This window comes from Muscardinus avellanarius, assembly GCF_963383645.1.
Source record: "Muscardinus avellanarius genome assembly, chromosome: 2".
NCBI classification, from domain to species: domain Eukaryota; kingdom Metazoa; phylum Chordata; class Mammalia; order Rodentia; family Gliridae; genus Muscardinus; species Muscardinus avellanarius.
In genome coordinates, this window is record NC_137787.1 from 137587403 (window position 1) to 137599711 (window position 12309).

Sequence of the window (12309 nt, forward strand, 5' to 3'; positions counted from 1 at the left end):
GGGATAAGAAGACACTTTTCAATCCTTTTAGAAATGGAAGTAGAATGATAAGTAGCTGATTAAAAAAAACAAAAGAAAAAACAAGTAAAGGAACAAGGCTGGTACTTAAATACAAAAGGCTCAATGTTTTATTTTATTAAATTTTCAGTTGAGATGGCACTAAGAAGAAAAACAATTTAATATGGAAATAGCAAGTATTTTATTGCATGTTGTATTGATGCAGAAAGGATTTCTGAGGTTTATTAATGGAAAAGCTACATGGGACTATGCATATACATGTGAATATAACATTGTTAACCTGGATTCTTAGTATTGGGAGGGAGGGGCGTGGGGGGACACCAAGTACTGTGTGAATATATGCCATTGTCAACATGATATGAGACTATAGTATACCAATTAAAAAATTTAAAAAGGAAAAAAAAAAGAAATAGGCTGTTTTCACCTGCTGTTCCTTTGTTGACTCTATCATTTGAAATACCATGTATGGATCACAGCCCGTGGTTGACAATGGGAGTTTACATGATTTTCACATAATTAATCAATGATTTGGCAATGGCTAACTTTTTGCTGGATTCCAGGAAGGGGATTCAGCACTCTCCACAACACAAGGGAGTCTTTCTAGCAAAGAAAGAAAAACAGTGGAAAATGAGCAAGTCTAGACTCTTGTCCAGTCAAGACCTTGAGAAACTTACCTTCTCTGAGCCACTGTTTTCTCCTTTGCAACATAAGAGGGTGGAATCAGGTAACTTCTGAGGTCTCTTCCTATTCCCAAGTTCTCAAATTCACCTTTTGTCTAGAGAACATTATTGTCCATTAGAAATGTTTTTTTATTGCCTTTCTTGGGGTTTTCTTGCCCTGAATGTTTCAGGTCTTGATTTGTACACAATAAAGAGCAAAAGTCACCTCCTTTTGATCCTGTGTTTAAAAATATTTAGTTCTTTGGTGTTTGAAATCCTTTTTTTCAACTGAACACTGTCACCTTGACATAGCTGAATTTGTACTTAAACTATAAACACATACTCCTGGCAAAATCTCTACAAAATAACTGACTTTGGTGACCTTGGGTCTGGCAGCATAACAGATGAAGTTTCTAGTTATCATTCCATGCAAGATAAGGGAATTTTCCTCTCAGTCAGCTGATTTTTAGTGCCCATGTTTGTGGGGTAGTGGATATCAAGAGCTTTAAAACACTCAACATCATATGTTGTGATGTGCTATTTGGGGGAGCTATATTTAATCTCTTAACACATGATTAATGTAGCTATTTTCTCCTTATCACTTGTCTTTGATTTAATTAGAAACTGGTATGATTATTCTTTTTGGTTGTGATGCCAGTTATTAAGTGTTTGAATCACAAATATAGCCTTGTGGGTTAAAAAGCCAACAAAATGGCTTTGGATGTGACAAGATTATGAACATTTCCATGGGCTAGTGAGCTTTAAAAGATTTGTTTGCAAGATCACATAAATTACTGATCATAAAACAGAGATAAGTGATCCTGAAGTTCAATTAGAAATTATTACAAAGATGCAATAGTAAATAATAAAATGCATATAGCAAAAAACTGAATTGCATTGCTCCATAAAACCTCATGTAAAACGTAATGAGCATTTTCATCTTATAAGATAGACTTAGATTCCATCTGTAAGAGTAATTATTCACCCAGGTTATTCTCCTTTGCATTATATCTTTCCACTCCAACCGTAAAACTGAAGAATATTTGTGGATCGCAACCTGGCTCACTTTCAATATTTGACTGCTGTAAGTTAGGACTATTTATTTCTCCCAAATTAGAATCTTTTTAAAGAGTGAGCAGTAGCCTCTGAGAATAGCATTTCCATTTACCTAAACAGATAAAAATATTTTAGAGATATCAAAAAATGGCAAGAATATCTTTTTAATCAATCTTTAAAGTGATAAACTGGAATTTACCCTATTTTCTTATTCTTTCCCACTTTCTTTGCCTTGATCACTAATATGAAAAACAATACATCAGCCCAAATAGTTCAATTTCCTTATTACTTACCCAAACTAACCAAATGTGAAAATTACTAATAAAGTTGCAGGACCTTGAGAAAAAATAATCAATAAATAGAAAAAGTTTTGTACAGGATCTGTTACAATTTGGATCTTAAATGTCCCCTTAAAAGCTCACGTGTTGAGGTTGTGGTCACCAGTGCAGCACTGCTCAGAGGTGGGGCCTTCAGGAGGTAATTAGATCATGAGAGATCTGACCTCATGAGTGGATTGATCCGCTTATTTTTTTTTTATTTGTAAAATAGTTTCTTTATTTTATTTTATTTTTTATTGGTGCAATGTATTCATACATCATAATGGTACAAAGAAAATACATTTGTAGACATACATGCACACATCGCCCAGTTAGCCCCTACCCGATCCCCACCCCGTTCCCTCCCCATCCCTCCTTCCCATGCTTGGCTTAGTGGTTGACATCTAGTTTTATAGCAATTTATCCAATATTAACGATGATAATCTCACAAAACAGTTTCATTTGTCTGATACCAAGCTTTTGATGACTAAAAGATAACAGTTCAATATTTCTTTTTGCTTTCTTTCTTACTAGAGAATATTTTTTTCTTTTCTTTTCTTTTCTTTTTTTTTTTTTTAGGTGAAGCTATCATACATTTATTTATTTGTTTTTCAGAAAAAATCTATCCTGTTATGGAATATGGACTCTAGATACTCAAAACAATCTTGAAGGAGAGCAAAGCTAGAAGATGTATATTTTCTGATTTCAAACCATATAAAGCTATAATAATTGAAACCATGTAGTACTGTTCTAAAGGCAGATATATAAACCATTGGAGTTAAGTAAAAGCCTAGAGCTAAATTCTTCCATATATTGTCAAGTTATTTTTGACAAGGTTTCCACGAACATTTGGTGGAGGAAATAATAATCTTTTAACTAAATATTGTTGAAAAATAATAATTACATGGAAAAGAATAAAATTGGACCCTTACCTAACACATATACAAATATTAACTCAAAATAGATAAAAGACCTAAATATAAATCTTAAGACTATAAACTTTTAGAAGAAAATCTGGGTCATAAAACCTCACAACATTGAAATTGGCAGTGATTTCTTGGATATGATTTCAATGGCACAGGCAACAGAAGAGTATACAAACTCCCTAAAAAATAAAAAAAAATATTGTATATCCAAAGACAATGTAAACAGAGTTAAAAGTTACTGATAGAATGGGATAAAATATTTCCAAATGCTATATCTGAAGGTATATTAATATTCCAACTAGAAATCCTAAAAATAGCAACAATAAAAGCAAACAATACAATTTAGAGATAGGTAAAAGACTAACATAAATAATGAATCTCCACAGATAACCAATCTTAGTTGTCTGTTGGATGGAAAATCTTATTTCTCTGGTTCTGGTGTGTGTTACCTATTTCTTCTTTGTAGTTAATCTCTTTGAGTATTTTCTCTAGCGCTGGTTTTGAAGACATAAATTCCTTCAGTTTCTGTTTGTCGTGGAAGCTTCTTATTTCCCCATCTAATTTGATAGAAAGTTTTGCTGGGTAGGAAATTTTTGGCTGGAAGTTGTTTTCTTTCAGAGTTTGGAATATGTTACTCCAAGCCCTTCTGGCTCTCATGATTTGGTTTGGGAAGTCTGGAGTGATTCTAATTGGTTTGCCTCTGAATGTCACTTGGCCCTTTGTTTTTGTTGCCTTTAAGATTCTCTGCTTGGCTTCCACATTGGTCATTTTGAAAATTATGTGGTGTGGGGATCCTCTTCTCTGATCCTCTCTAACGGGGGTTCTATAAGTTTCCTGGACGTGTGTATCAACCTCTTGCTCTATGTTTGGAAAATTTTCTGCTATTATTTCCTTGAAAAGATTGTTGATCCCTTTGGTTTCATCTTCTTTTCTCTCCTCTATTCCAATTATTCTTAGGTTAGCTCTCTTAAAATGGGCCCATATTTCTTCAATGTCAGATTCCTGCTGTTGGATATTTTTTTTAAATTAGAAACTATGCGTTCATTTTTTGAATGATCATCTTCTAGGAGCGAGATTCTATTCTCCATGTGTTCTAATCGGTTGTTTGTACTTTGAATTGAGGCCTTTACTTCATTAATTGCATCCTTTATCTCTCTTTGGCTCTCTCTGAATTTTTTTTGAAACACCTCTATTATTTCTACAGTTATTTTCCTGATTTGATCTTCCATAAATCTCTGAATTTCTGTTTTATCGGGTTCTGATGTTGTGGGGTTGTGGGCATTCATTGCTCCATTGTTATTCCTCTTTCCCATGATTTCGGAAGTTTGTGCCTTCTCTGGGTTCTTCCCTAGGTCACTATGACTTCACTTAAGGTGCTGTGGATCTTGAGTCTGTGGTATCTCAGTCCCCACTACTCCTTTACTGGGTTGTATCACAGAGTCTCAGAACCTGGGAGTCAATCGAGGCTGCTTTAGACCATGTGGGGGTGCCAGGTTGGGCGTTCTCCTATGATGTGATATCTCTGCCACCACCACTCCCCCACTGGGTCAAGTCCCTGGGGTACTTGTACTAGTACTGTACTAGTACTGGGATTTCTCCTCTAGGGGCCCCAATTTGACTCACTGTTGAGTGCGCAGATGGAGCTGTCGTAGACTCGGTGAATTCGCTGCTGCTGCCGCCAGTAGCAATATGGCGCTGCTGCCACGCCCTCGGCCGTAGGCTGGCTTATTTCTTCTCTGTTTTTGAACTCCACTCTGAGTCCCTGCAGGGTGCGCTGAGCCCAGCCCCTGGGAGCTATAGCTGCTCTCTGTGCCGAGAAATCTGCCGAATCCCACCTGGCTGTTCCGCAGCGGCTCACCTCGGCTCGCTGTCCGCCGCTCTTCTCTGGAGTTTGGTGGGCTGTTGAGTGCGTTGGTCTGGTGCCGTCCGGTGAACTCGCCGCTGCCGCCAGCAGTAAGGCCCTGCTGCCGCGCTCTTGGGCGTGAGGCCGGCGTATCTCCTCTCTGGTTTCTGAGCTCCGTTATGAGTTCCCCCTCTCTCTTGGGCCTGGTGCTGCAAGGCAAAATGGCGCCCGACGCTTCACGCCGTGGCTCCGGCTGCAGCACTGCAGTCTGGCTTCTGGTGTCTCATTTTTCCAGCCCTCTTTTCTCTGTCCCTTAAAATTACATCTTTTGTTTCTCTGCTGATGGTGTTCTCTGGCTATGAAAGGCGCCGATTCTGTGGTAATAGAGATTGGTTGTTAGCGGGGCTCGTAAGCCCCGTTTTGCTCTGTCGCCATCTTCCTGGAAGTCCTGATCCGCTTATTGATTCATAGTGTAATATATTTTGGAGAGAGGGAACTTGGTATAACAACCATCACTCGTGGATTCCTGACTCAGAAACAGGCCCAGAAACAATGGAGCCAAGTGGACAGAAATCGCTGAAACACTGAGCCAAAATAAATCATTCCTCTTTTTAAATTGTTTATCTCTGGTGTTTCATCTCAACAACAGAGAAATGACTAATACAGGGTATGATACATTTAGGTTCTAGAAAAAATATTAAAGATATTAAAGAAAAAGTTATTCTGCCACTTGTTAGAATGACAAGAAAGATTTTGATCAAGATCATAGCAATTGATGTGAAGACTATGACAAAAAAGAAGAAAGATTGCACTAAATAAAGCAAAATCTGCTGAGCATTTCTGGTCAACAAGCAGAGTAAGGAAGTCAGTGGATGAAAAATCGCTAAGAGGAGATATTATGGATTGGGTGGACCTTGCTAATCAACTTGACAGGATTCATACTGAAGGCAGGTCAAAGGTGGGGGGCAATGAGCTTGATCAGATATCACGCAGGATCAGACAGCAAAACTGGAGAATTCTCTTTAAAGTGACTTAGCAGGATTTTGGCTAAGACTGCCCTAGGAGGTCTGGAAAGTTTGGGGCTGAGGTTGAGGACTAGACCAGGAGAGGACTCAGAAGAGCTAAGCCAAAGTTTGGCCAAGGAGCGAACCTTTGACATCAGAAAATGATAACTGGTATTGATGGCACAACACCTTGATTTGGCTACTTGTCTTTTTGTTAATTTATTTCAAAGCAATCAAGTATCAGTTTTATTTTCTCTCCTGGTTTTGCTACTTTCAAATTTGATACCTAAATTTAACATTTGCTCTAGCAAAATTTCATTCCATGTTATCAATTAACACATCCCACAGACTTAGTTATAATGCAATTTTAATGGCTTCTCTGAAAATTGTATTTTTACATTAAAAAAATGTAAAAGCTAGTTTTGAGAGGAAGGTTCCCATGGAGTCCTTCAGAGAGTCAAAAGCCATACACCTTTACTCCAAAAAACATCATTTTGTGGGAAAATGTTCTTCATCTTAGAAAGTATTTATTTATGTAATATTTGTTATGTAGTAACAAAAAATCAGCAAGCTTCAGAAAACTACTGAGAAGTTGGTCATTTGAGTTTTGGATGAACTTTAACCTTCATCCTATCCCAAACTTGATTTGATAGCTTAGAACACTTAATAAATTTATTTATCTTTATTTTCCATCTATTCGACAAGAATCATAATGTAATTCAAAGTTCATTTTCATACAGTAATGAACATGTTCAGGTTCATTATTCCAGAATATATTCCTGAAGGAGAATAATCCTCAAATAAGATATATCCTTATTTAGTGAAATGGTGTAAAATCAGGCCTGCTCAGGAGCAGGACAATGCGTTTGGCACATTCTCATGGTTATTCCTCTCTGTGACCTCGCAATGCCATTTGTTTTGAGTAGCTAATGTTAAAGGAGTATAAACAGGGAATCATGGTTCTAGGAGAAAAATCATCTGAATTTCCAATTTATTTTCCTAGCTGATAAAAAATTGCCTCTATTCAAATTTAAAAGAGAACATATCTAAAAAAGCAAAAATATTTACTGGCTGATTAGAGAGCAGTGACAATAATGATGCCAAATCAATTGGATAAATGTTACCCAGTACATAGAAGGCCCTCAGTTGAGTGTTGGTTGAATTGAATATGAGTATAAATTATTGCAAGATAACTGAGAAATATTTAATTAATGAATTTAAAGCCTTTGGATTTTTAAAATGATCATTTGGGCATATTTTTTCTGTCTATTAGCTTGCTTTTATGAATTCATTCGTTTTGGCTACTTATCGGCAAATAATTATGGGCTGAATACCAGGTGTTAGGTACTATTCTAAGCTCTGGGGAGACAGAAATGAACAAAATAAGAAAAGAGTGTGTTTATGGAACTTGTGTTGGAGGGTGTAAATGAATAAATGTATGTACTATACAGTATATTAAATGTTGTTAAGTTAGAGAGAGAATAGTAAAACAGCCAAGGGGATGCTCATTATAACCAGAATGGTCAGAAAAGCCTCATTCAGAATATGCAAATGGACAGAGATGGAAGGGTGGAAGAGTGCCCTGTGAATATCTGGGGGACACCCATTCCAGTGTTCCAGAGAGAGCCAGCAGCCCACAGAGGCGCCATGCTCTGGGTGTTTGAGAATTACAAAGAGTTGCTATGGCTGAAACACAGTAAGGCTGAGAGCAAAGGAACTCGGAGCAGAAGGCAGTAGAATTTGATTCCCTAGTCTAGGTTATTGTAAGAATTGGGGCTTCTGATCTGAGATGGGTGGTCAATTGAGTTTAATGTGCATTTTGGGGGCATGGAAAAATGGACATGATATGATACAATTTTAATCATTTCTAAGTATACCTGCCATTGATGTACACTCACTTTGTTATGAATCCATGGCTATCATCAATCTCTAGAACCTTTTCATTTTGTCTAATTAAACCCCTCTAGTTTGGGAGTGTAGCTCCCAATCCTCCCTTCCCCTAGCCCTTGACAAGTACCATTCGGGTTTCTTTTTCTATCGGCTTGTTCCAGGTACCCGAAATAAGTTGAATTATACAATATTTGACTGGCTTATTTCACTTGTTATATTATTTTCAAGGTTTATTCATGTCATAAGATATAATATAGTTAGATTCTTTTTTTGTGCCGAATAATAGTCTACTTTATGTATATACCATATTTTGTTAATGTGTTCTTCATCTGTGGATACTTGGGTTGTTTCCCCCTTTCTGTTATTACAAATAATTACGCTATTATCATTGGAGTACAACAATTCTTTTATGTCCCTGCTTTTAATTCTTTCAAGTATATACCCAAAGGTAGAATCATTTGAGGTTTTTGAGCAGATAGGTGACTTAGGTTTTTATCATATTACTCTGGCTGCTTGTAAGGAGAACAGTTTGCAAAAAGACCAGGGTGAATGGAAACTACCTATAATAAGATATTCATATTAAGTATTGAGTATATTTTGAAGGAAGAGCCCATAAAATTTTCTGTCAGATAGACTATTGAGAGTGAGAGAAAGGGAGTAGTCAAGGAGGACTCAAAATTGTTTTCAAAACACTGTACTAAAGTACACTATGATAACGGTGTGCTTTCTGGGCCATTTGGAAATAAAACCTTGGCTCATAGAAGTTCCTGAATGATTATAGTTCTGCACATTTCAAAAGCATGCTGAATTTGCTTGTAAGACTCGGAGAATATAAGGCAGCCTTTGTGTTTATGTAGCTCCCAAAGGTAAATAGATATATAGGTCCAGATATAGATAACAAGGTCTTTGAAGTGTATGAGACTTCAGCAGACATAGGGAAAAATCATGTGCAAACATGATCCATCTTAAGCAACTACAACACAACATTGTTTGAATGACTATGAATCTTATAATAGTTTGGCTTATTTTTGAAAAATATTTTAGATCGAATATGTAAATGTTTATTTTTGTGCATGTTTGTGGGGGGGTGTTGAAGACAGGTGATGAGAATTGAACCTGAGACCTTGTGCATGCTAAGTGAGTGTTCTACCACTGAGGTACATCTCCAGCTGTAGGATCTTCTCATATTTTAGTATATAAATGCTAAGGATAGCCAGGCGTGGTGGCGCACGCTTGTAATCCCCGCGCTTGGGAGGCTGAGATAGGAGGATCGCGCAGGTTCGAAGCCAGCTTCAGCTGGCTTAAGAGACTCTGTTTCCAAATAAAATATAAAATAGGTCTGAGAGTGTAGCCCGACGGTAGAAGGCCCCTGGGTTCCATCCCCAGTATCACCAAAAAAAAAAAAAAAAAAAAATTGCTAAGTATATGAATCAACCTGAGGTTCACTAACTTGGTTTTTGTTTTCTAGTACACACTGTGCACATAAATACTCTGATTATTAATTGCAAACAAACAAACAAACAAACAAAAACCGCAGCTTTCAGAGAAAGTGAAAAAGCTATTATTTATTGATAATTTACCATGTGCTAGACATTGTGTTCAATGGTTTATATGTCTTGTTTTATCATCCCAAGAGCCCCAGGCACCTACAGGATTATTTTGTAAGAGATACCAAGCCTTTAAGGGTTAAATAAGTTGTCTGAGAACAAATAGCTAACAAACAAATGAAGAAGATTTTTGCTACTAATTATTTGAGTGAGTAATTTTGAAACTGGTTGGAAATTTAACCTCATCAAACTCTAAAGGCAATTATATGAAAGATAAAGCGTGCCGATGGGAAGAGGACTTCTATCAATACCTGTACCCACTGAAGCCAGACTAACTCAGGATTGGATGCCCTATCTGCATTCAAGCAGATATCAGGTGCAAAAATGCCATTTCTGAAGCCCGTGAACTTCTCAAAATGATCTTCCAGACATTTGATGCGTTCTTCCAGTGAGATGACCTGGGAATGACAGGTGAGGCGTCTCAAGCTTCACCGTGTGCGAGTCCAGTGTGACATATGCAACAGAAAAAGGATAGTGCCACTCCCTCGAAACCCATCCGAACTCCGTACGCAGGCATCACACAATTGGGTGTCCAAGCAACTAACCTTTCCTGACTTGACTTATCAAGATAATTGCCTTCATAGGGCAGCACAGGCCTGCTGCTGCTGAATACATCTGAGCTATTGAATTAATAACAACTAGTTCTTATTGTATGGTGGTACACAATGAAGAAAAATGATAGCAATTGAGCCAAATAGAGAAAATGCAATTGACCACACAGGGGGCTATGGCCATGACTGCATGGAGCCAAGCAAGAATGTCCACCCAGCCATCAATTGTCTGAAGGGAAAGCAGCCATAAACACAAATATTCAACAGAAATCGTGTCTCAATCCAGACCTTACTCCTTGCCTCCATTTTCCTGAGTTTCTTTTCTTTGGTGTTCAAATTCCCCAGCTTATAAAGTCTCTCCCTCAGTTCTCCAGAGTTTACACAAATCTCATCTTTCCTCCCTTATCCATTACTTCCTCGTGTGTGTGTGTATGTGTGTGTGTGTGTGTGTGTGTGTGTGTGTGTGTGTGTGTGTGTGTGTGTTAATGGTATGTGAAATCAGGAGTGGTCACTGAGCTGCACCTGCAGCCCTTTTTATTTTTCTTTTGAGTCAGGGTCTCACTAAGTTTCCCAGGCTGGACCCTTGCCTCTCAGTCAAGTCTCTGGGATTACAGCCGTATCACAGTGCCCAGCTTCATCTCTTTTTTTCTTTTTGTACTAAACTTTCTAAAACAAAAGCTAACACTCATTATCCTCATTTCCAAACTTACTCTGCACCCTTTGCAAGTTGGCTTTGACTCTAGTGTTCTCTAAGGACACTGTTTTAAAGATAACTTACAAATGACCTCAGAGTTTACAAAATTAATTCTCTTCTCAATTCCTAGTCTATAAACTATGTTATCATCTGTCAACTAATTATTCTCCTTTGAGTCTTCTTCCTATGTTTGGGTTTTAATGTCTCTACAGTCTTGATACTTTTCTTAATATTTTATAAACCTCTTCTTGGTTTGTTTCATCTGCACTCTCTTTTTTCATTCATTTCTTATAAGCAGATGTTCCCTAATGCTCAGTTCTCAGTCCTTTCCTGTGTTCTCAAATGCATGTGCTCAAACAGTGACCATTATTTGTTCCCAAGACTTATACACCTAATTTATCTTTAGCTTACTTCCGGAGTTACATGCTTCTATTTTTAATAATTTCTTTGGTATTAGAGTCATACTTTCAGAGCACCTTGCTGCTGAGTGACTCAAGTCATAACCTCTCCGCAACTCCTTCTCCTCTTTTTGTGAGATGAAGCAGGTAGATACTCACTTGGGTTTCACGTGAATATTATCAATCAAGCTTCTTGGTCGAAGAAGCAGGCAACTCTGAATAGTTGGGAAGAAAGTAAACTTATCGCCAGATATCTGGGAGCTTTAGAATTGTCCCTAAGGCTGGGGAGACAAATTAAGGGCTGAAATAGGACACCTCCAGGAACATACAAAGCCAGGCTTGCAGGTAAGTTTCACAAATAAAACTCTGGCTCTGCTGATAAGTTCCCTCTGCAGTCACTCCTGTTACGACCAGGGGTACTGCTGTCACTCCTGCTGCCTTCATTTCTGTGACTGTGTCCCAGATGGGGGAAACTAACTACATCAGATCAGTGTCTTGGTAACAAATGCAAAACGCAGTGTCTCCAATTGGACCATCCCACTGGCTGATCATGTGCCTATGCCCTCGAAGCAGGCAGAGAGAGGAACTAGCTGGCCCCAATATACAAAGAGGCTTTGCACTCATCAGCAGTGGGGATTAGTTGTTGGACAGCAAAAGTCACCTTCCAGTAAGATATGTTTACTGTGATTGTCTTAAGGTTACTTCACACTCAAGACATTTAAAGGCAGTGGGGAGTGATGACACATGCCTGTAAATCTTAGACAAGAGACTGGTAGGTTCGAGGCCAATCTCAGGATTGTGTACTCCAGGTAACATGTACCTAAGGCAACTGCCTCCTGTATTCTCACCTCACAAGGCTTTATTTAATTAGTCATTCAGCTTTATTCAGCAATTGCATCAGTCATATATTAAACAATTTGATCATTTCTGTCCTTTCTTTTATCCTAACACATAGGTTTTTTTAAGATATAATTAAGGAATGAATGAGAATTTGAAGGCCAAAGTCAATGCAAAGCGAATCTGAAGTCAACTTTTGATCAATCCAGGATAAAATAATCTTAACTTGGATTCTTGCTCTTAGGTGTGATTTTCACAATGGTTCTCTCTTGTAATTTTCAATGCGCTTCAATTACCAAGTAATGCATTTCTAAGCCCCTGAGTGCTAATGACAGAGAGCTGAACCTGGCGATTAAGGGCCTACCTTCTATTAGAAAGAAAGATCATACCGAGCCAATGCTGGTCTTTCATTTTTTTCAGTGTAAACCAGATCACAACACTCTCAACACTTGTAATAATAACCATATTTTAAAAGTATATTTAATTCAAATATTTAAACATTTTTCTCT